Source organism: Lactuca serriola, chromosome 6 (assembly GCF_051521515.1).
Source record: "Lactuca serriola cultivar US96UC23 chromosome 6, Lser_US96UC23_V15, whole genome shotgun sequence".
In the NCBI taxonomy this organism is placed as follows: Eukaryota; Viridiplantae; Streptophyta; class Magnoliopsida; order Asterales; family Asteraceae; genus Lactuca; species Lactuca serriola.
The window spans coordinates 101,045,753-101,067,747 of NC_136413.1; positions in this window are offsets into that span (position 1 = coordinate 101,045,753).

Genomic DNA, 21,995 nt, shown 5'->3' on the forward strand with positions numbered 1-21,995 from the left:
GAATTTATGGCCATGTTTACGGCTGAGTTTACGGCCGTAAACACCTTACGGCCGTAAACTCATTTACGGCCCATATGTTTCCGGCCCATATCCAACATGTATAAATAGAAGTGTTAGGGTGAGGAGTAGAGATTAATGATTGATGAACACAAAGTAGTTTACGGCCAGAGAGAGAAATCGTGTGTGAATCTTTTATATCCAGATTATAATTCATATCAATACATACATAAATTCATCATATTCTTCTTCTTCTTCTTCTCTTCTATTTTTATCTAACATCATCCGTTTGATTGGGATTCCGCACCATCAAACAGATCTGACTGATATACGGGCAGATTAGGGACTTACAATTGGTATCAGAGCCAAGTTGTATCAGTCAAAAGGTTTTATTGTTTCGTTTGGAATCTGAATAGTTGGTGTTTACGGTCAAAGCTTACGGCCGTAAACACCGAGTTCTTGGGCCGTAAACTCTATTTGGAGCATTACTTGATCTTATTTTCGAATTTTTTTGCGTTTTTGGATAGATCTCGCAAAAATAAGGGGGGTTTGTTCTTTGTGTTTTTCATAAAAAATGGTTTTTGATCGAGTTTTGGAGAGGGGAGGAGCGAAATTGTCGACACCTGGGATCGAACCCGGGTCTCCTGGGAGCTAAAACTCGCGCCTTGCCAATTCCTCAAACAGTTCACTTGTTGATTCATTCCGAAATATTAAACTTAACCTCTCCCAGTCGCAGCAAGTTTCGCATTACTTACACTTTTAACCCCAAAACTCAATTCCTTTTAATTTTAAATTCCTTTTCATCCAAAATTAAAATAATAATAATAATAATAATAATAATAATAATAATAATAATAATAATAATAAATAATAATAATAATAAATTGTTTTTATTTTTTATTTTTTATTTTTTTTTTGTTTTTGACTTTTTATTTAAAATTTTGATTTTATCTTTCAAGTTTGACATTTGTTTTTAAACTTTGACATTTTCGTTTAACCTTTAAAATTTCAAATTTAACTTTTCGGTTTGACTTTTCAAGTTTGACTTTTCAAGTTTGACTTTTTAAAATTTGACTTTCAAGGTTGACCTTTGACTTTAAAATTTTGACTTTGACTTTCAAGTTTGACCTTTGACTTTAAGCTTTGACTTTCTCATTTAACTTTTAAATTTTCAAATTTAGCTTTTCGGTTTGACTTTTCAAGTTCGACTTTTGAGTTTGATTTTTTTAAATTTGACTTTTAAGGTTGTTTTAAAAAAAAGCGGGGGGGGGGGGGGGGGGGCATTTTAAAATTGACTTTTAAGTTTTATTTTAGCTTCTAGTTGTGCTTTTTAATCGATTTTGAGGTCTACGAGGGAATTTGAGAATCGTCAGGAGATGTTAAGACAAAATTTCAACTTTTTCGATTATGTCCCTGGAGAAATGCTCGAAACTCAGTTGCAGCGGTTTACTACACTCACTACTGAGATGAATATAGTCGGGATCTTCTTGTCTAAATCTGAGACAAACAAAAAGCTATTGAATTCACTTCCAAAATCGTGGGATATGGACGTGGCTGACATCAAGAAGACAAAATATCTCAATCGTCTTAGTCTGACTGATATAATTGAAGAACTTAACGCTTTGAATTGTCGAAAAACAATGACTTCAGCAAACCTTCCGGTCAATGAAGTGTCGTGTTCTCATTCATGTGAAGTTTCATGTTCTCAATCATGTGAAGATACGATTAAATTTCTTCGGGAACAAATTGATTTATTTAAAAGAGAAGTTGAGGACCTAAGATATGAAGGATATCAACTCAGGAAACGACAGAAACCCCTAAAGGCTGAGTTAGAAGCAAGAACCAAGGACTTTAGGAAACTTCAGGAAGACTACAGTAACAAATGTGAAAACTATGATTATGTAGTCAAACAAAATGCTGAGCTAGTGGCTGAAGTTGAATCTTTGAAAGGAAAGTTTGAAACCGCCAAACTTGATGTTAGAAAATATGATTTCTCAAGTGAGGTGGTTGCAAATATGATAGACCAAAGCATGCAGTTTAAAGGGAATCAAAACAAGGGTCTAGGGTATGATAGTGTACCTCCTCCTTTCAATCATAACTACACATCCATCCCTATGACACAGGAAGAAATTGCCAGGGAGGCACATCTTAAATACGGAAAACCAGCTGGATTTGTGTCAGGAGGTATTCAGGTTGAAAATACTAATGTGTCTACTTCATGTGCAGGTAAAGTAGCAGAAGATGAGAACAAGGAGAGTTCTTCTGAACAAACAAACGACCCCTTGAACTCTAAATCTGTTGCTTCTAATCAACCTGCCGTTGAGAAATATAGGCCTCCAATTCCAGCGCAACAGAGTGCCTATCGCAAGTGTGCATGTGGAAACAACAAGAAACGAGGCAAGGATACGCCACTAGGGGCAGGAAGAGATAACTTCACAGTGAAGAAAAAGACTTGCTTTCACTGTGGAACACCTGGACACATTGCCAGAAATTGTCCTAATCGCGCATATGTTCCCTACTATGCACAAGGCTGGCAGAACGCGCCAAGAGGGAGATTTTTCAAAAGAAACCCCTCAAAGTCACGTTCAGACCATGATGACTGGAACGCGCAGAAGGCCAAGAATTCGAATGCCAAGGGAAAGAAGGAAACGTCGGCCCAGAAGTCTAGTTCAAGACATGCTCCTGTGAAGCCAAGACCGGTTAGGTCAAAGTCATCTCGGCAGTCGGCTTCTAGTTCCAAATCAAGTACTGAGCCACCCATAGGATCGAAAAAGAAATGGGTTAAACCCAACTACAAATGGGTTCCGAAGGCTCAATCTCCCAAATCAACTAACGACTCTAATGTTTCTACATCTTCTGTTTGTGATAAGCAGGATATGTCATGGGAGAAAGTATTGTGTGTTGATGACAAAGGTCGACCCAGTTTCAAAATGGACTGGGTTCCAAAGACCAACTGATCCCGCTCTGTGCTGGAGCAGCTATGGAGGCATATCATCAGACATCGGTTTGTTGGTAGTGGCTGCTCCTGGCATATGATTGGGGGCATCTCTCAACTGTACAACACTCAGAACATTGTTTGGGAGTATGTGTCCTTTGCGGGAAAGGAAGAAAAGAAGGGATCACATGGGGTTAGTGCTTAATGATATGAAGAATTTTCGGATCTGTTCTGAGATTATGCGTGCTGTTCTCAGACCTTCTGGATGCAGATTCAATCGGTGAATTACGGTTTGCGTTTTCTTCTCTATACTCCTAAGTTTTTCTTAACCTGATTCGCTTTAAAGACTAATTTTTGTTTTAGGATAGCTTAAATTTGCGCATTTACTTTCGTTTCTCTCCTATGCACAAATTTAGGGGGAGAAACAAAAACAAAACAAAAATTAGAAAATTTTCAAAAAGGGGGAGAAATAAAAACAAAACAAAAATTAGAAAATTTTCAAAAATCCAAAAACATCAGAAAATCAGAAAATAAAAAATATATTGGTTATGAAATGTGTTTGAGGGAGATGTTTTGGGAAGTGATATTATCAAGTGATAACAGGCAACCTGAGTCTGCGTAACGTACCCGAAGTTGAAGGGTCTATACTCTGACTTGATGCGTCGGTAGGCACGAAAAATTTTAAATGGACTTGACTAGGGAGATTTGAACTTAGGAAATTTATAGACTTGACAAATCTTGACCTAGTTAGATACGTTCAGCCTGACAATACGACGCTCGGATAGGTTGAGCAGGGAGATATATATGAGAATCTACTCGTCACGTTAATTGAACCCGTACTTGGAACCGTGGCTTAACTTTTCCTCGATGTGCGGATTTTGTCCTTAATTCCTATTGGATGGGGCGACTGGTAAATTCCGATAAATTAGGTCTGTAGAAAATCGTTTTCTTTCTTTCTGTCTGTTAGTCATATGTTGTCTCCTTTGCGTGACTTATAATCCGACCTGGTACACAACATATGCAACTCTATTTCTCTGCAGGATATATATATATGTGTGAAATGTATGTGTGAAATACTTCTCATCTGTTAGCCATATGTTGTCTCCTTTGCGCGACTTCTAATCCGACCTGGTACACAGCATATGCAACCTTCTTCTTCTCAACCCCTCTGAAGTAGTTAGCAATAGAATTCTGAATCTCTTCTCTCTCTGAATGGTTGTCTGCTCACCCGGTGTAAGGAGTACTCGGGGCATATCAGGAAGCGGGAAACACGTTCCAGTACACTTAAAATTGAACACATATAGATTGTCTATAGATCTCGCTGCTCAATTTAGGTGGACAACAATATCCATGGTCGTCGTCAGATGAATGGTCCTTAAGATATAGTATCTAAGAAATTAGGATCAGATATAAATTTTAGGTTTTTAAGTTCACCCTGTCTTGTAACAAATAGTATGTCCTAAATTTGTCACGATTTTTCGTGTTTAAGTGGACCACAATACCGACGATCGACCAGACAAAGATGTGAATATGGAAGGTACCGACAAGTGGATAAAGGTTGTCTAAAAACTTTGATCCCAAATCACTCTTAAAGTTTGATATCATTTTATTTTGTTAAATTTGTCATAGTTTCTTCTAATTTAAATATTATGGGAGAATTAAAAATTAAAAATAATAAAAAATAAAAAAATTCAAAAAGCAAAGAAAAATCAAAAAAATTAAAAATCCAAAAATAGTGTTATTTCTGTTTTATTTCTAGTTCAGAAAAATCAAAAATCCAAAAATATTTTTGTTTCTATTTTAATTTGTGTGCTAAGTTTTCTTTTAGTTTTGTTTTGTCTTGAATAGTGATTTCAGGTATAGATAAGACTCATGGAGTTTGTGTTGAAGATTTCTAAGCCAAAGCCTCGTCTGTGAGCATCGAAGAATTCGCATTCGAAGGAGCAAGAAATGAAGATTATTCTTTCAACATTTAATCCTTCAACCCCAGAAGCAAGGTGAAACTGCAATTGAAGATTATGTGACGGATTGCATTGAAGCCTCCTCAATCAGTCTGTTGCTATCTTTGTACCTGCTGAAGTGATCCAGAAGATTTGTTCTCTCTGATGTTCTCTCTGAAGATTCTCAAGCTGAAAGCGCCATCTTTCAAGAATCAGTACGTCAAGCCTCCTCACCCAATGTGCGATCAATGCCAAATTCTGAAGAAATGTCCAACTGCACAAGATGAAGTCATTCATTGAAGATTCATATGTTCATCCTGATGCTATGAAGAAATTGAAGATAAATGCTGAAGCCAATTTCTCATTAAAGATTCACAAGAAGAGCCAGCTACTTTTTAGGCGGAGCTTGTTGGGTCAATTAAGAAAAGAAAGCTATAAACCAAGGGGGAGATTGTTGGGTCAAAATATGGTGTATACTTTACTTTTCTGGGCAATTATATTTTTGTGTAATATTTTAGAATTTATGGCCATGTTTACAGCCGTAAACACCTTACGGCCGTAAACTCATTTACGGCCCATATGTTTCCGGCCCATATCCAACATGTATAAATAGAGGTGTTAGGGTGAGGAGTAGAGATTAATGATTGATGAACACGAAGTAGTTTACAGCCAGAGAGAGAAATCGTGTGTGAATCTTTTGTATCCGGATTATAATTCATATCAATACATACATAGATTCATCATATTCTTCTTCTTCTTCTTCTCTTCTATTTTTATCTAACATCATCCGTTTGATTGGGATTCCGCACCATCAAACGGATCTGACTGATACACGGGCAGATTAAGGACTTACAACGGTGTAAAACAGGAGGGTTTTTTTTAAACAAAAATATATGTATATTTAGCTTAACTTATCTTGCAGCAAAACGCTATAAGCTAATAAGTCATTTTTAATGTTTGAAAAAAAAAAAAACTCTTTATATGTATAAAATTATCAAAAAGAGCTTCAATATTTGTCTTTTGGAAGGAACCAAAATCATAATACATTCATGGGTATCAACTTCATACAAAGCTAAAATTGCATTCTAATTGAATAACTAATGAGAACAACAAAGAAAAAAAAATTGATACAGATTACATTTAAGATACCAATTCCAAGCAACCAAAAATGATACAATCACATTCAAAATACCAATTCCAAGTAACCACAACACCATTTCATAGAGTTATACATACAGTTGAAGAATAGAATCATATGGCAAACAGAAAAAAGAATTGAGAAGAAAACTTCTCAGTTGGGGTTGAAGCTCAATACAGCAGAATGAAAAAAAAAAAAAAAAAAGATGAACGAAAGCAAAAGGAACCTACATCGTTGTTTCTTTCATCAGAGGCGTCCGATTTTTTTATTAGGGTAAGGGGCATATTGGTCAATCTTTTAAAAGGGTGGAATAAAGAGTTTTTAATAAGTAAGGGGTAACAATTTTATCAAAATTAGCTTATTACAGGTCCCAAACAGCTTTTCAGAAAATGCTTACTCGAACATTCTTTTTAACTTATACTAGTGTTAAACCGGTAATGAGTTAAAAAACTACTTTTTTAAGCTTTGCCACATAACTAATCCTATAAGGCTATACATAATGGTTTACAAAACCATTCCCATGAAGGTGTACCACATCATCCAAAACGTCAATTACTTGCATCTTACCAGCTATAGGAAACGGTGTTCATATGAAGTTGCTAGTGAGTTTAGAGAAGAAAGAGAGACATAGAGGGGAGGAGAAAAATGTGAAAGAGAGAGGAAGGAAGGAGAGAGATTTTGGCTTCCCATAACTGCACCCACGAACCTTCACAATCACATATGTTAAGGGTGGTGTTTGGAAGAAAGTCACATGTGAGTTTCTTGTGCTAACTCATCATACGCGTAGCTTTCTCAAAGCATTCCGTATAGCCTGTCATGATTTAGCAAAAAATTATTAAAATGATCCAAATAAATAAAACTTACGTAGATCCCCAACTAATAAAAATCTAGGTTGGTGGCAAAAAAAAGTTACAAATTTTTATAGATTATCATCTAAATATGACTTTTAGCAAATGCCCAACTATGAAAATCACCACTACCTCATCCGCATTTTCATGTTTATTACCGACCAATAAATTTCATTTTAGGATTTAATACACAAAATAAAAATAAATTATAAAAGAAAAAGACAAATTAGAATAATCATATAAGCCGTTTGTCAAATTTAGCCCGGCAAAATGACATAAATAATCAAGATTTTCATAGATAAAAATCTTGGTGGTTAGGGAAAATTTAATTCTTTTTCAAGATTTTTATAAATGTCATCTGCAAAAATTTGGCCTTTAGCATATACCAAACTGTGAAAATCTGCACCACCTCAACTGTATTTTCGTGTTTATTTTATGCAATAAATTATATTTTATGACTAAATAGACAAAATAATAAAAATAATTATACGAGAAAAGACAAATCATACAAGGTGTGTTCGATACAGAGCGTTTGCGGGCGTTTAGGAGCTTGTGACTTCTAGTGTTTGATAAAACGTTATTTTTTGGACAAAAAATCTCGTTTAACACAACAAACTTTTAACGTTTAGCTTAAAGAGTTTAGGTCATATTTTGGTCACTTAACTTTTGGTATTGTATTCATTTTGTCATATAACTCGTTTTAAGTTTTAAAATGTCACTTAATTTTAAATTTTTGCCAAAATGATCACTATGACCGAAAATAATAGGTTTCTATATTTGTTTTTGGCTATCTAAGGTCATCAAACTTCTTTTACTGGCTTTTTTATGTTACTGAATTTTTTTTGTTATAATTAGTCATTAAACCTTTGAAATTATACTCATTATGTTTTATATAATTCTTTTTTTTTTTAATTTGTTTTTATAACTTCATTTTTATTTTGTTTTTACATGTTTTTCACAATTTGTTTTTATAATTTTATTTTTTTATTTTCGTTTTTATATGTTTTTTCATAATTTTTTTATAACTTCATTTTTGTTACGTTTTTCATGTTTTTTTTTCACGATCCATTTTTACAACTTAACTTTTTTCTTTGTTTTCGTGTTTTTTTTTTCAAAATCCATTTTACAACTTCATTTTTTATACGTTTTTCAATAAAATGTTTTTAGAACTTCATATATTTGCTTTTCCACTTAGATGTAAATTAACCGAACTACAAAATTATTAACCCAAGTGATAATCCTAGAATTATCACTTTGTCATGCATCCAGTAACATTGTATAATTAGCAACTTTTTTATCTGATGATTTATCTATTACACCAGTAACAATATTGTATATGTGTTTCTCACATAAAAAAAAATCATAATTACATAACTTACAGTATCCATAGTTCTTGTTATGACGTTGGATATTACCTGACTTAAGAGAATCATATTTTGGATCCATAATACCAATAATCAAACAAAACAGATAATTCACTACTAAAGAAAAACCAACAACAAAAACAAGAAAAAAAATAATGATTTTTTTGTTTGAGAAACATATGTGGGGTGTTGTTACTGACTTACTGTTGTAATAGGTAAATTTTATAAAAGAAAGTTGCTAATTATGCAATGTTATTGGATGTGCGAAAAACAAATAATTCTAGGACTATTACTTGGGTTAATAATTATATACTTCAGTATTGACACATAATTGGTAAAACAAATATACGATGCTCTAAAATCATATTATGAAAAAATATATAAGAAAAAAAAAGAAAAAAAAGTTGTAAAAATGAATTTTGAAAAAAAAAAAACATGAAAGTAAAGTAAACAACCTTGTTGTTTACTTTTGGCAAATAACGGATTTACCTCTAGGACTATTCTACGGTTTTATCTTTTTACCAAACTATAAGGACCAATTATGCAAATTTTCTTTTTCATTTTATTGAATTATTAAATAATTGATAGGGTTTTCCTTGTTTTCCTTTTGGAGTCTTGGGTATGGCCACATTAGAGGAGTTATACTTTGGGCTCTGTATCCATTGCAAGGTTGTCGATCACATGATAGATCAAGAGGTAAGTTTTCTATTCTTGTAGTTTATTTTTAACGTATGATGCTAAAGCAAAAAACCTAGATGATAGGGTGCATGTATACTTAGGTAAATCTATGATAGTTTCTGCTACCTTTAGATAGTGTATTTGATGCAATAAATCTCCAACAGTGGTTTTAGAGCCTTTTGGTTTTAGTTATTTACACTATTGTGAAAATCAAAAATGAAATTCTAGAAGTAGAGCATTACACAATGTGTTTGTTCTCTACGAGACACGTAGTCGTGTTTTTCCTGTTTTTCAAAATTTTGGTATTTTTTGAATTTTGAGGATAAAACTCTTAATTAAAATATTGTTTTAATTTAGTTAAATCTGAATGTTCAAATAAGAGATTATTTTTTTAATAAGGAAATTATATTTGGATATTAAATTAATAATATTTGAATATTTATCTTGAATATTATTTAATTATAGAATTTAAAATTGATGATTTAAAGGATTAAACTAATTTTAAATAGTTTTTTAATAAAGTTTTAAATTATAATGCTTAAAAGGATTTAATTAAAACTTTAAATATTATTTAAATTAGAGAATTAAATTTTAGTATTTAAAAGAAAAGATTATAAATTTTAAAGGTTTAAAATTAGTATATGGTATGATTACTATATATAAATAACAACCTACAACATGTGTTGTAACATCCCGAAAAACAAGGGTAAAAAATTTATTTTATTATAATGAAAACACCATTGTAACTTTATCCAAACATTTAAAAGCATTTCAAAATAAAACAATTATCAGAGTTCATTCCCAAGGATCACATATTGCGGAAAGCACAGGTATATGTGTTGCGATCAAGCCAGACCCTTCACTTTCAAACCAGAAGTACTTGAAACCATAAACCACAAACTACAAGCACAAAGCTTAATGATTCATGGAACTCGACGAGTTGATGGACCAACTCGACGAGTTGAGTCAACCAGGATGTTGACTTTGACTTTGACCATTGACCAGAGTTGAACCTTAAAGAGGTTATGAGTATGAAAGGGTAACTAAAGGAGATTATTATGTGTAGGAGTTTGAGAGGAGTTGATCCCAGAGCAGAGGACAGTTCAGTTACTACACGACACTCGAGGTGAGTTACCTTCCAGTAGGAGTGGGTCGAAGGCACCAATGTCGGCCCACTAGTATTGGTTATAGTTGAGATGATTGTCTTTGTGATAATTGTCTGGTATGCCACTATTTGTTATGTTTTGTGTGCTAGTATGTTATGTTATTATGTGATAGTGGTAGGGGTGAAATTGTCCTCGTTTCTAGGTTGAAAGAAACCGAAGGGGAGGCCAGCACCCAGATATGCTAGACAGTTACCGATTGAAAGAGACTGAAGGGGAGGCCAACACCCAGATATGCTATGCAGTTATCGGTTGAAAGAGACCGAATGGGAGGCCAGTACCCAGATATGCTAGGCGTTATGTGATTATATGGTATGTGGTATGATGAAGGAACTCACTAAGCTTTGTGCTCACAGATTTCAATTTTTGTTTCAGGTCCTTCTTCTTCGAAGGGAAAGGAGCTGCCACGATAGCAATGCATCGCACACATGATTTTCCACACATGTGATTCTTGGGATTTGTACTCTAACATTATTTTCCTATGCTATGTTTTGAGATGGATAACTTGTGCTTTTCATGATATGAGATACATTGATGACATTTTAGTAAACTGTTTTATAAATCTTTAAATTAAAAATGAAATTTTTGGACCATATTTTTAGGATGTTAAAAGTTGGTATCCGAGCCTTGGTTTGAGGGATTTGGACACACCTTCGGGGGTGTCTGGACTCAAATCAAGGGTTTGAAAGATTTTTACAAGAAAATATTTTTTTCTAAAAATTAAAATCAAGAGTTTGAGAAAGAACAAGGTGTGTGATGCGCGCAATCGACCAAGCTCAAGTAAGTTTTCCCCAAGATACCCATACATGTTATGTTATGATATGATATGATTATGAGAACTACATGCTAGATTAGGGCTAAGGATCTAGGAAGATGCCTTATGTGCATGCTATATGTGCTTATTGAATTACATGCTAGAACTGATTAGTTAGTGATATGATGACATGAATAGGATATGTGTGGTTTGGTTACTCGATGCTCGTTTGTTGCTTACGTTTTGCTTTTAGGAGTTCTAGTTATCTTTAACCAATTAGTAAACGAATACGTTAAGTTACATATTACAAGGACTAAATAATTTCAGAAGGTTAGGTCTAGCCCTATTTCGCAGCTCTTGTTTGAGTCCAATCGTTGTAGGGTAGGACCTCTCATTCGAAAAATTATCTATTCTTAGTGATATGTAATGGTATTCGCGAGCTAGTTATGTAAAGGTAGCAGGGACTTTTTATGCAGCCGATGGCGGAGAGTGGGTTGAAGAGTTGCCCTAGGGTAAGCCTATGATGAGATTAGTGCAATGAGCAGTAGCAGTGAAAGGGACTAGGTGAAGTCAAGGAAATATTTGAGAAAAGTACAGATAGATGTGGAAGGTAGTATGGGCCCGTACTAGTGACAACAGAGGATCCGTACTCGAGTCAAGGAGGGTTGAGATAGAACCAGGGAACTTGTAAAGTGTGTGAAACCTCTTGAGATTATGTATGACCCTGACAGTTATGTGGTTTGTTTCAGAATGGTGGTGACACGTCACGGAGCAGGAGGTTCAGGGTCAGGGCCAGGTTCAGGTTCAGGTTTGGGTGCAGGTTTCAAGCCAGTCATTGACGGACTATGCGAGTTCATCGCATATGAGATTACAAGAGGCATCCTTGAGGCGACCTTGGTGATTTTCGGGTCGATCAAGGAAGGGATCATTGAGCTGATGGAGGATCGCCTCAGGGCATTTCAGAGTGACATGGCATCTAGCCAGTCAAGGACATGCACAATCTCATTCAAGGATTTCAGGGGATGTGGTATGCCAGACTTTCACGGGGTGAAGGACCCCATTGTGGCCAGGAGGTTGATTGCAGACATCGAGTCTGCCCTGAGGGGTCAAAGGTTTTGTATGTTGCAGGTTGTTTGAGGGACAGAGCTAGAGATTGGTGGGAGGCGGTCAATGATTCGTTAGGAGCCCCAACCATTGAGGCTATGACCTAGTCGAACTTTGTGACCAGGTTTAGGGATGAGTTTGCATATGCTATGGAGCTTCAGCAGCATGCTAGGGTGTTTCTGGATATAAGGCAGACGACTGATTCGGTGGCAAAGATTACCTCCAAGTTTAGGGAGAGGGCCTTACTGGTGCCTCAGTATGCAACGGATGAGGAGATGAGGAAGACCCGATACCACGACATGTTGAGGGCTGACATATGGAAACATGTCAGCTACTAGGCATGCCCGACTTTGGAGGACATGATAGCCAGAGTGAGGGAGAGGGAGATTGACATAAAGATCCTCTGGAAGAGAAAGGCGGAGGTTGGGCAGGTTACTAGGGTTTCATGTGAACGGCATCCCAGTACATGTGTTATTTGACTCGAGGGCTACCCGATCATTTGTCTCTCTTGCTCTTAGCAAGAGGTTTTCTGAGTCTTTTGGCATGTTGGATTGTCCTCTAGAGGTTGAGATTGCTAACGACCAATCTGTCTAGGCATCGGAGGTCTACAGGGATTGTGTTTTGAGAATGTATAACGAGCATTACCTCATGGATTTGGTTCCCATTCCGTTGCATGGGAACAAGGTCATCATCGACATGGATTGGCTGAGCCCTAATGGGGCGGTGATCGACTGTGCGCAACAGTTGGTACGTGTCAGGACCCTAAGTGGGGGAGAGCTGGTGATTCATGGCGAGAGGCCGCAGTGTGGACAGGGTTAGGTGCTACCTCCAGCAAGGTTGCGTAGGATATGTCGCCTACGTTATGGATACTCGGGAGGCGGGTAAGGTGAATATGAGTGATGTGCCAGTGGTGTGAGAGTATCCGGACGTATTTTCCAGAGGACCTGCCTGGAATACCTCTGGAGAGACAGGTGGAGTTCAGGATCGACCTAGTCCCTGGTGCGGCTCTGATAGCCAAGGCACCATATCGGTTGGCTCCTCCTGAGATGCATGAGTTGTCTACACAACTGCAGGAGCTGTTAGAAAAGGGGTTCATTAGACCGAACAGTTCACCTTGGGGATCCACGATCCTGTTTGTGAAAAAGAAGGACGGGTCACATCGGATGTGTATAGATTACCGGGAGCTGAACAAGGTAACAGTGAAGAACCGTTACCCACTCTCGAGGATTGATGATCTCTTCGACAAGCTACAGGGGGCATTTTGGTTTTCCAAGATAGATTTGTGTTCAGGCTACCACCAGATGCAAGTCAAAGATGAGGATATACAAAAGACCGATTTCCGGACTCGCTATGGTCACTACGAGTTCATGGTGATGCCCTTTGGGCTCACCAATGCCCCTGCCGCATTCATGGACCTAGTGAACCGCGATGGAAACCGATGTTGGATCAGTCTGTGATAGTCTTTACCGATGACATCTTGGTTTACTCCAAGACGCAGGAGCAACACAAGGAGCACTTGCGGGAGGTTTTGGATACCTCGCGGAGGGTGAGCTTGTATGCCAAGTTCTTCAAGTGTGAGTTTTGGTTGCGCAAGGTGCAGTATCTTGGGCACCTTGTCAACCAGAATGGTATTTTGGTTGACCCGACCAAAGTGGAGGCCGTGATAAGATGGGAGGTTCCGAAGTCTCCATCTGAGATTCGAAGATTCCTCAGGCTAGCAGGCTATTATCATAGATTCATACATGACTTCTCCAAGATAGCAGTACCCTTGACTTGGCTGTCGAATAAGGCCATTGTATTTCGCTGGGGGCTTGAGTAATAGGCAGCATTCGAGACATTGAGGCAGAGGTTTTGTGAGGCGCCGATCTTAGCCCTGTCAGAGGGCATCGAGGATTTTGTAGTATACTGCGATGCGTCCATTTTAGGTCTGGGCGCAGTGTTGATGCAGAGAGGACACGTCATCGCCTACGCCTCGAGGAAGCTGAAGCCTCATGAGGCGAACTACCGGACGCATGACCTGGAGTTGCGGGCAGTTATTTTCGCACTCAACATTTGGCGACACTATCTCTATGGGGTTCGATGTACCGTTTACACGGTCCACAAGAGCTTGAGGTACCTCATGGATCAGCCAAATCTGAACATAAGGCAGCATCGGTGGTTAGATGTGCTGAAGGACTACGACTGTGAGATCCTCTACCACCAGGAAAGGCTAATGTAGTGGCCGATGCACTAAGCCTCAAGGTATTCGCAACCCCGATCAGAGACATCTGTCTGAGGATGACAGTAGTGACTCCGCTTCTGGAGAAGATCCAGGAGGCCCAACAGGAGGCTATGAAAGAGGAACACCGGAAAAGTGAGCGTATATGTAACAACCGGTTATTTCGGGTCAATAAAAGTCAAACAAGTTAAACCAAAGTCAAACGAGTCAAACATAAGTCAAATTATTAAATAGTTAAAATATTTAAATTCAATAATTAATAGATTATACCCCACATCTTTTTCAAAACCACTTGTATTCTCAGGAAATCAGTAGACAAGTACCCACACAGGTTTTGGTGAAGACGAAGCTTAGTATTGTTACGTCTGATATTTTGTTGTATGCTTTTGGGTTCAAACAATGATTTAAATACAATGTAAATATTAAACTATCAATACGATGTTTGTAATGCTTTGATCTCTATTATGTAATTCTTATGATATTATACATGACGTCCTCCGCCCTCGGACGTTTCCGCCGTTTACTCGGTTCGGGGGTGTGACGATATAGTGGGCCAGATTTCCTCCTTCGACTATGATAGCCGCGAGCTGTTGACACATGAGTGTGTGGCCGCACACCCGAGTATATGGTCGCATACATGAGTGTGTGGCCGCACACCCGAGTGTATGGCCGCACACATGAGTGTGTGGCCGCACACCCGAGTGTATGGCCGCACACATGAGTGTGTGGCCGCAAACCCATTATCTATATATAGATGAGGCTCATTTTCACTTCATTTCCCCTCTCCTCAACCGGACATCTCTCTCTCTCTCTCTCAGGTTTCTTCAACCACAAACCCTCCCAAGACTTCAAAAACCTGAGTAATCCATCCCTTAGCTTGTTGTGCTTGAAGAACCACTTAATCTAAGCCTAGAATCATTGAGTATCATCATGTTCTTCATCTCTTTGAAGGAGTGTGGCCGCACACCCACACAAGGTGGCCTCACACTCCTAAAAGACCCTCTAAAGTGAGAGTTGGACTTCCATATTCGAGTTGGACCTAGAACACTTCATGGATGCAAGTATGGACCTTGAAAACACCGCAAAAGTACCTTCCATCATGACTGTACCGCCGCACACCCATTGGGCCGCACACCCATGGTCGTACACACCTTTAAGGTGACCATACACCTCCCCCATGCAATCCTTTAAGGTTCTAGCACTTAGTGTAGGTAGTCCCAAGTTCTCAGAGTGGTTATCCATCACATTTAGTAGAGAAATACCTTCACTTGACTCCTTTATGTGTCATTACATGTTAATTAGGATCCAATCGTGTTCAAGGTTTCACTTGAACATCCGGCATTCTGTATCGACCTTTCATTAGAACCGCCCGAGGTGAGTTTATACCCCTACATTTTTTCGAGTTTTCATGTTTTCAGGGGGGAATACAAGCAAAAGTACAAGGAAACTTGTGCTCAAAATATATTAATTTGTTTAAGATAATTATATTTTCAGTATGCTTTTAACACGGAAAACAGGTTTACCAAACGATTAACAAATCAACTCGTAGAAACAGTTTTCTAAACTAGAGCAATGAACTTATGAGTCATGTAGCAAAATGTATCGTTTTATAAAGGATTCATGTTAATCACAAAAGGATTTTCTATATTATTACTTGTAAATTTGTTAGTCTAAGTTGCAGACACATCCTTGGTAACACTCACCACAAGAAATAGAGTGTAGGACTAGCACTTGTGACCATAATCTCTTGTAGGGAGAGCGTGACTGTTGTGTATAGATCTATACGAGACTAACAATCCCGCACCTTGCTGCTAGCTACAGTCGGACCGGTAGGTCTACGGTGATAAACTAATAAAGGATACTAGCTGTTGTGGGCCATATCCAGTCAGTTATGGTTATGAAACTCACAACCTAGATAGCAGATATTTACTTTTGTAATAATGAATCAAGTGAACTAACCTCAAAGTAATAATCGATTTGATTACTAGAGGGTATTAATAGTACCTTCAGGATTTAGTTCAACACGTTTTCTTTTATTAGTTTTATTTATAAAATAGGGCTATATACCTCACTTGGAGTAACCAGGTTTTTTAAAAGAAAACTACGTTTACTGATATAAGTATGGTAGATATTTGTACACCTCAGTTTATAACGGATAACCAACTATCAACTTTTAGGGAAAATATAGGATTTTCTCAGGATAACTCGGCTATTCATAAACGGATTGTTTTTACATGAAATTAACGGATATTCATATCCACGACTCCTTGGATTGTACATACCTTGTATGAATATGTATGTCATGGAAGGAATGGTTTTTCAAACATGCTTTTCATAAGAAAATATAGGATTTTCTTGAGGAACTTTTTTCAAAAGGATTCAAGAAAACATTTTCCATCAAAACTAAATGCTTATGAACTCACCAACTTTATGCTGATATTCTTTCAAAACTGCTTGTATTCTCAGGGATTTAGTAGACAGGTACTTCCAAGACTTTTGGAGAAGTCGGCGTGTTAGAGTCACGTCTTTCGATTTTACTTTTGTCAAGAACAAAACTATGTACTAAGACAATTCATATATGTATTCAATGTTTGGGTGTGTTTACTATGTTTTCTATGATACAACTGTTATGATACTATGCATGACGTCAACCACTCCCGAACGTTTCTGCCATTCCAGTTTGGGGGTGTGACATCAAATGTCTGCAAGATCCTGAAGCTGTAGAAGTCTTGAAAGACATACATGAAGGAGACTATGGCAATCATACTGGGGGTAGATCCTTATGCTCCAAGATACTAAGAACAAGATACTACTGGCCAACCATGAAAAGGGATTCTTTTCTACATGCTCAAAAGTGTGATGCTTGTCAAAGACATAGTGTATCATCCAAAAACCCAGGTATACCTTGTGAACCCTTATCTTTGAAGCAATTGTCTATATTGGTCCTTGATAAGAAAAAGGGGTGTTAGACGGGTACGCAGGGCGTACTGGAGAGTACGCTCAGCGTACTCGTGTGCATGCTTGATCGTGGAGAGCTGCCTAGTACGTCGGGCGTACCAAGGTGTACGCGAGGCGTACCAGGCCCAACTTGTAACCCTAATATTTAGGGTGTCCCCTATTTAAAGAGTGTTATGGCCTCCTTGTAGCCACCATTTCTAGAGACTTAACCTCCCCAAAACCCTAAATCTCGTTCTTGTAGCAAGAGTGTGCCTTTGAGAGCTTGTGGGTGTGTTCTTGAACTTTTGGATTGGAAAGGAAGCTTTGGAGAAGAAGGAGTTAGAGCCCAAGCTCTTGGATCTGAGCTTAGCAGTGGGAGAGGCTTCATTCGGAGGTAAAAAGCTTCAAGCTTTCCCACTATTTTGTTGTGTTCTTGTGTGGGGTGTTTTAGGGTTTTTTGTCCCCCAAAGTAGATGGCTGTATGAGTTGATAAGCCCCTAGAACCCGAGATCTATCCCATGTTGGCTTATTTTGTGTTGTTGAGCCATAAAAATCTAATCTTGGTCATTAAGAGTTGTCCATGCATGAGTTATGAGTCCTTTAAGGAAGGAAATGGCATGATTTGGGAGTTTGTGACTTTTTCAGCCATGCAAAGGCATAAAGTCACTGACTTTATGGACTAAGAGGAACTAGAGTAGCTAGATCTGAGATTTGAGCCTTTGTCTTAGCCAATTAATACCAAAAACCAAGAGAAGTGTGAAACTGGGACTTACGTCGGGCGTAATCCCAGTACGCGCAGCGTAGGGGGTGGAGTTCCCCGTTTCTGGTTAGCCACAGGTTACGCCCCGCGTACAGATCTAGTACGCGCCGCGTACTCCTTTTGTTGACTTTTGTGGACTTTTAGGGTCTGGTCAATATTGAGGGCTATTGAGCATTGGAGTGGTAAAATGGTCTTTTACCCTTCTGTGAGTGTAGAGGATTAGTCTAGCTTCTTGAGGGCCAATATTAATTAAGGAAAATTATTATGTGTTAGGCGGGAGCTAGACCCGGGAGTAGAGATCACGATCCCGATTGCGAGATTTTCATTCACTAGCTTACGTGGCGAGTCTTTTCATTATACTTTACCTTGAGTAGTAGTTATGTGTGACCAGAGGATCTTATGTGCATGAACGTTGTAATGAGATATCCTGCTATTTACTTGTGTTATGCTTTATGTGTATTATATGGTGGTGCTGAGTTGGGGGACCGGAGTGTCCATCTGAGTTGTGGGACCAGAGGGTCCCACTGAGACACATTGACCAGAGGGTCCAATTGAGTTATAGCCTCAAGTGGCTACTGTGTTGTGTGTGGTATTTTGGGGAACTCACTAAGCTTTTATGCTTACCGTGTTATGTGTTATGTGTTTCAGGTAGTTCCGAGGATCGTGGCAAGGCACCAACATGATCGTACACACTAGCAGGAGATTTATTTTTATGATTCTGGGATTGTGTTATCTTTTATTGACACTTGAGGATATGTGTTTTGAGAATTATGATACAGAATTTTAATGTGTTAAAAATGAAAATTTTGGTTGAAAAATTACGTTGTTACACATAGTAACATCCTGCATCAACCGGCAGAACCTCTACATCCAATAATCTCTCCATGGCCGTTCATGAAATGGGGGATGGATATAGTGGGAAAATTACCAATGGCCCCAGGAGGAAAGGTCTTCATGCTAGTGATGACCGATTACTTCTCAAAATGGATCGAAGCTAAAGCTTTCATACATGTAAGAAACAAAGAAGTAGTCTTATTTATTAAATGCAATATCTTGACTAGGTTCGGGATCCCGGCTGAAATCATATGCGACAATGGATCCCAATTCATAAGAAAAACGACAACCGAATTTTGCACAAGTTGGGGAATCAAAATGATAACATTGACGCCTATTCATCCCCAAGCTAATGGTCAAGCAGAATCCAACAATAAAATCATAGTAAACAACTTAAAGAAAAGATTGGACAAGAAGGGAATATGGGCAGAAGAGCTTCCTTTCATCCTATGGGCAGATGGGACTACTTCCAAAGTAGCAACGGGTCAGACCCCCTACTCTTTGGTATTTTGAACAGAAGCAGTGATCCCTACTGTACTAGTAATCTCGACAGCAAGATACTTGCTGAAAGACCAAGAGAATAACGACAAGATCCTATCACAAGATCTTGACACTATCGACGAGCTTAGGGATCTTGCCAAAATACGCATTGCTACTCATCAACAGAGAATCACCAAGGCTTATAATAAGAACATAAAGGTCAGAAGGTTTCAAATACAAGACTTGGTATTGTGGAAAATATTCCAAAACACCAAGGATCCCAACGCAGGTAAATTAGCTACTAAATAGGAAGGACCATATATTATAGTTGTTGAAGCAGGGAAAGGAGCATATTGGCTAGCAACGCTAGAAGGAGATGTTCTACCAAGATCCTGGAATGCTATACACCTCAAAGCATACTATATGTAAGTAGGGTCAGTAGATCCTAGACAAAACTAATGTACACATGTCCCTTACCTTAAACTTTTCATCATTATTTTCTCTTCGATTACATTACTAACTTAAGCATCGAAGGGGCGTTAGCTAGACTAGTGCCCATCCCTAGCTAACATTTGCTATGCAGAACAACGTACATTTAGGAGTTCTCACAAGCAATGACCCTTGGGGTTGAAGATCCTGCAGTCCAAGGATCCTCGAGAATAAAGATCCTGAAACGTAAGGATCCTAACACTTGAGAAGCTCCACTATATCAACGTTGTAGTCTTTAAACTATCATGTACATAAGTTAGAGACTGACCATCTCTCCAACACTTTAGGGTACTTAATCCCCTCTAAGGTTTAAAGAGAAAATTACCTATTTTACACGAACTAATGTTTATACACCTCGCTTGGACGCATGATATCTAACTGTGGGATATGGATAGGGGATCATTTCACGATGTAGTGGCTTGGCAACCCTCTTATCCTTGAACATAAGCTGAGATCCTTAAGGTTTGTAACATTTTCATGTTATCAAAAATTGGGATCCTACCCCAGTTATTACTTAAGGTATATAACATTCTCATGTTATCACACGTTGGGATCTTACCCCAGAATTTACTTAAGATTCATAAAATTCTCATGTTATCACACGTTGTGATCTTACACCATAAATTAATTAAGGTTTATAACAGTCAATAGTTGGGATCCTCCCCAGTATATAACATTAACATGTTATCCATTAAACCTATAATGTTACACAAGAATTTTGTCAAAGTCTATAACCTAAAAAGGGAACTCCCCCGTATGACCTTATTATTAAGGATCCTCATCCTTAAGGATCCTAATTGGTAAGGATCCTCATCATTGAAGAACCCTATCATCAGAAGTTAACAGCAACCCTGAGTTCTTTCCTAAGTTGAGATTTATCCTCAATAAATTCTAAGGTTGAAAAGCTCATGAATCTTAAGGAGAAACTCGAAGATAATCAGGTTCCATCTATCCATATTATCGAAAAATTCTAAGTAAAGTTTAAGGATCCTGAACTTTCTAGGATCCTAAGCGAAAATCATTTGATTATCAAAATTCAATTGTACTAAAGATAATCCACTTTCAGAATTTAAGTCTCAGGATTGTTTGCTGGAATCAGGGTTTTTGGAATCCTAATTATTTAAGGATCCTAATATGCAGAAAAATCAAGAGAGAGATATAAAAGGAAAACACAACCTTATCATTCAAAAAAGGGTTGCATGTAAACCAAGCCAAAAGGTTAATTGTCTAAAATCACTGATAAAAACGAAAAATACTTAAACTAAATTTTTGCAGGCCTAGACCTTAGCCTGGTCATCATCGGCCACATCTTTCTTCTCCTCCCCCCTCCCCTTGGTCAGTCGCAACACAAGATCCTGGCTGGCGGTAGCAGGCTTGCCAGTCAATTTGGCCAGTGCCTCGAATCAACCGTCCACATCCTAGGACCCTGTATTCTCAAGATCCTCCATAAGACGAATCTTGGCCTCCCAAACAGCCACTGCAGCACTGACCTTCGCATCGGAGATCACCTCCTCCATCTCATGTACGTGCTCATCCTCTCTCTCGGCCTTCTCCTTGATGAGTAGATCCACCCTCATCAGAATGTCCTCGTTGGTCGCCTTCCACATCTTCCCCTATCCCTGAAGGGCTTATTTAGCCCTCTCCGCCCGAATCCTCAGGTCAGCGGAAACATGATCAGAGACCTACGACAAAGATGAAGTGAGTCAACAAAAAAACAAAATGAAGAATGAAACAAGAATGGAGTCAATACTTATAGCTTGGGAGAGACCAACTTCTGGAGTGCTTCCTCGGCTCCAAGGCTCTCTAAAGATAAAACTATGGATAGAGCAGTCTTTCTTTTCCGGGATCCTGGAGTCTTCACTACCAAGTCAACAGTTGATCTTTTAGGAGGAAGAGAAGATGAACTATTCTCCTTCTTCACCACCACCTGGTCCTTCTGGCCGTATCGAGATCATCAAGAGTGAAGCATGCACTAGATTGAATGGCTTTGGATCCTATATATAGTAGAGGATCATTAATATCTTCACCACAAATAGGAAAAAAACCACGGATCTTACCTGTCGACATGAGGTCCATGGCGAAGGAACTTTCCTATGGGATCGTTTGATCAAATCGGCAGGATCTTTTGACTTCAGGAAAAGCAAAAAACTTCTCAATTTTCTCTTCAGAATCCTCAGCAACGAGAACAACCTCCTCGAATTTTAAAGCTACAAAGAAGAAAACAAAAATGGAAGATGTGAATTCCAGGATCTTTATATTTATGTAGCACCCGGTTCCTGGTATGTAAATGTTATTGGAGTATTTCCTTTCTTTTAGCCTTGGACTCGGCGAGTCATAGGTCCGACTCGCCGAGTGG